Source organism: Gigantopelta aegis, chromosome 6 (assembly GCF_016097555.1).
Source record: "Gigantopelta aegis isolate Gae_Host chromosome 6, Gae_host_genome, whole genome shotgun sequence".
NCBI classification, from domain to species: domain Eukaryota; kingdom Metazoa; phylum Mollusca; class Gastropoda; order Neomphalida; family Peltospiridae; genus Gigantopelta; species Gigantopelta aegis.
In genome coordinates, this window is record NC_054704.1 from 96908913 (window position 1) to 96913244 (window position 4332).

At 39.9% G+C, this 4332-nt stretch overlaps 1 long non-coding RNA gene across 1 annotated transcript; it reads left to right on the forward strand.

Moving 5' to 3' along the window:
* The first annotated feature begins 327 nt into the window (after positions 1–327).
* LOC121373877 lies at positions 328–2194 on the forward strand. Its single transcript, XR_005958149.1, has 2 exons — positions 328–386; positions 1900–2194. It is a non-coding gene; the product is annotated as an uncharacterized LOC121373877 (long non-coding RNA).
* Positions 2195–4332: the final 2138 nt, after the last annotated feature.

Below are 4332 nucleotides of genomic sequence, written 5' to 3' on the forward strand. Positions count from 1 at the left end.
CCACAGTACTTGCACTTTTCTATCATCGATGTTCCCGGGGCGTTGTTCAGTCTGTGGATGGTGGATGCAGCTCTCCCAGTCATCGTTCGTGAATAGTTCACATTCTTAGGTAAGAAAACACTGAGAGAACGGTTCGCAGCCTCACATTTCTGTGTGTCTGTATACAGTTCCATTTGCTCTACAGCTGAAATACTTAGTTTAATCTTCAGAAATTCCAGTACTAACATTTTGTCATTTTCATTCATATTCAGTGATTCTGTGTGTACCCAGGAACATGGATCGGTGCCACCAGTTGTTCGTTATTCCTCCACTGCAGACGACCGAGTACCACGAACACTTTGAACAGTCACCACCGTAGCACGAAAGTGTCGATTGCAGGACCTTTGGTAAGTTTCGTTTCAGTACACTGATATAGAAAGAAAGAAAGAAGTGTTTTATTTAACGACGCACTCAACACATTTTATTTACGGTTATATGGCGTCAGACATATGGTTAAGGATCACACAGATATTTTTAGAGGAAACCCGCTGTCGCCACATAGGCTACTCTTTTACGACAGGCAGCAAGGGATCTTTTATTTGCGCTTCCCACAGGCAGGATAGCACAAACCATGGCCTTTGTTGAACCAGTTATGGATCACTGGTCGGTGCAAGTGGTTTACACCTACCCATTGAGCCTTGCGGAGCACTCACTCAGGGTTTGGAGTCGGTATCTGGATTAAAAATTCCATGCCTCGACTGGGATCCGAACCCAGTACCTACCAGCCTGTAAACCGATGGCCTGCCACGACGCCACCGAGGCCGGTCAATACACTGATATCACCAGTGTGTAGTTTCATCAGTTCTTTAAGAATTAAACTGCACCTTGCTTTCATATCCTGGCTGAATACCTTCTTTGCTTCACGCTTTTCTTCACGGGTGGACCCAGTAAACATGTCGCGACTGAAGTTAACTTTGTAACACTTACGAAACTGACTCTGACCTAAGTGGGTTGGATCAGCTAGCCGCTGCACTTTTCGCATTGGATCTAGACGTTTCAAAGCACTATCAACTCCAGCAGATGATCTGGAATCTCCATCTGTTGTGACGTATTTTATGAGAATACTTTGAAGAGCCAAGTCTGTTCCGATATCTTTTCCCATCTCGTATTCCGACAGCGGAGCAAATGGCGGCAAGTTTGCTGTGCAGTCAGGATGACCACCGGGACACGTCACATGAATACCTTTGTTTCTTAACCAGGCTCCGGTCCAACAAAGTTTATTCTGGAAGCAGGCACTTACAATGAATTTTCTTTCAATCATTGTTTCACACGCAAGTCCTATAGCTTGTGATGCATTCTGGTCCGGTTTCTTCCGACTTGTTATTGTCGTGGAGCTGTATCTCCCATCCATGGCTATGTTAATTTCATCACGTTCATTTCCACGTTTCATGTTAATGTCTTTCAGTAGCTCAACTTTTTGTGCCATATCTTTTTAATTTAGATCTGTTACAGCCGTTGATACCTTGTATGATGTTCTCTGCATGCTGCTCCGACACGGTAGTGGAATGTCCATGCTTGCCAATAGCACATTTGCTCTCGTATTGCCGACGGGAGTATCTCGGAGACCGATAGCAAGACCCACATTAGTTTTTGATGTATTTGGGCCAGGTTTATTTGTCTTCACCTCACTGTACACATTGCTTTCAGGAGCAGTGAAGTCACATTTCACACAGTGTAGTGTGACTTTCCAACAAAGACCCCACTTAACCTCTTTTAATATTTGCATTTCAGGCTCGTCGCACTCAGGGGAAGCTGTTGAGTGGTATCTGAAAGCTGCATTCCATGCATCTACCATTCTGTCATTGTCCATTATTCTCATGCCTTCTTTGTATTTACACTGTTGTTCTTCTTTCATTTCAGACGCAGTACATGTACTCGTAATGGGACGTAGCAGGCGGACTGGCTGTGACGTACCTTCGCAGTCTGGAATGGATATGGTGGCTGAAGTGGAACTCGACTTCGTGACCAAGACAAACTCGTCTATATTCATCCGGACTACTGGTCGCAACTTCTCAGTGTGAGATTCTGGACTTGCAAATTCATGCAGCAGAGTTTCAACCTTATTCCAAGGTGCATGCCCCTTCTTGAACTGTGTCTTTCGTCTTGTATTGCCTTCCATGGATGTGACTCGTAGTGTATAAAATAGTGAAATACGTATGCATGTCCACCCTTATATATACCAGTTCATGTGCGATGTCACTTTCAGTTCTGATACATTAAAACATTTCAATGCAGTGGCAGCTGACAGCTTTTTTTGTTCACTGTATATTCTGTACTGCATCTTCGCAGGCTGGTGCCATTTCCTCTGCATTCAGTTGTGACCTGTTATGGTGTGCAGACACCTTGCTAATTACGCTCACCAGAATGACACTCGAGCAGTCCTAATTTGTAATTGGCATATGTTGACTGTGTATCCAAAATTTTACAGTTTTAAAGTTTAATTTTGTTTAAAAAGAGAACTTTGTGGGATTTTCTTTTTTTAAAATGTATCAATTTAAATTAAATTGATTTTTTTTGTGCAAAATCATATTCCTGCCAACTGCTATATTTCAACTGCAGAGAACACAATAAGGAGCAAGTTTCTTTTTGTTGTTCAGAAAAATGTCTGTAACTTTTAAAGTTATTGCATGATTACTAGTCCACTATTTGGAATAATTTGACGCAGATTGCCGCCTTTTGCGGCACATGCAGTCCCCCATTTCACAGGCTCCAATAGCCATATTTGGTATCAAATATTCTTTTTATTGCCTGTATGCAACTTGACATATGTATTTAAATGCCATATGTGAGTTTGAGTGTCATGGTAAAAACAATTTTGGTCTGATAGGCATTTGGTTGTCCGGAAACTAATGCGAGAAAATATAGTTTTCTTGTTATGTGATTAATGGCTGGGGAGCTGCTTTGTATACTGGATTGTTACACTGGGTTTGACAGGTAAGAGGATGCAGTTAGTGAATATGTGCACTTGGTTTACACTGGATACTGCATAATGTCCCCCACAGCACCTTGAAGTCATGCAAATTTTTTGTAAAATGCACAGAAATGGGTGTGATTCGGTCCCTTAGCCCACGTGTGTTTGTTTACATTGATATAACACGGAAAAGAGCTGGACAACAGAGGTCGTCCTTTTGAGAGTTCATTGGGCCCAGGCAGGTAATGTTTCCTGTGAAATGCTAATGGCCTGGTGAAATTAATAAAAGTGCTACAGCCACTGGAGCTACATGAGAATACATAGTGAAATTAATTGTGGTCTGAGGCCAGATGTGCACTGTAGAAAAATCAAAATGGCTACAATACACAGGGGACCAAATGACATTAACGTTTATGCTGTCCTGCTAAATGAGATTAATTTTAGGTTATTACGACAACGTTCTTATTGATGGAATATGCACTTACAACGACAAACGACGAATAGAAGAGGAAAGCGGACGTTAAGTACATCAGTTTTGTTTAATGGACAACCGTCAGCAAAGACTGGAGAGACACAACGACTCATTTAAAGGCGTTCTATCAAAATCTTGTGACCACACGTATTTGTACATAAAGCTATTAAACAATAATTCAATAGAAAACTGGAGGCGAAATTACTTAGTCAGGAAAGGTGACATTGATTTAGTCTTACTTTACATTTAAATACCTAAAATCACTGTTCCTTCCTAGTATATATATATAAAACACAAAACCGTAAATATATATAACAAAAAAGATACATAAAAAATAAAACAAAAACAAAACAAAAACAACCCAGAAACAACAACAAAAACACACAAAAGAAAAACAAGAAAAACAAACAACCGAACAAACAAACAAACAAACAAAGAAAAAAGAAAAAAGAAGAAAAAAGAAAGAGAAACAAAACAAACATCAACAACACTAACAATTAAAACAACAACATATAAAGCAGGAAAAATTAACATGTTTAAATACGTCATTTGCTCTTAAACTATTAAAGAGTTTGATGATAATCAATAATAATAACTTTCCGTTAGAGGAAGTACAGACCGCGACTGTTTAGCCAATAATGGTAGTTACCTATTTGTAAATGTATACTGCTCGATTGTACATTGGAAATATTTAGTAATCTCATTGTTTTAAGAACGACTTCACCTTTGTTAGTTACAGCCAGATAAAACGGCGTTAGTATGTCCCAAACAAAAGTACGAAAGGCGTTTCATAACTTACAATGACCTTTTCTTGATTTTGATTAACCTTTTCTGGCTTGTACTCTTTGTGACGTAGCCATTAGGATGCACAAACCAAACATGTTGTAACCAATAGCCCCGTCCTGTAACA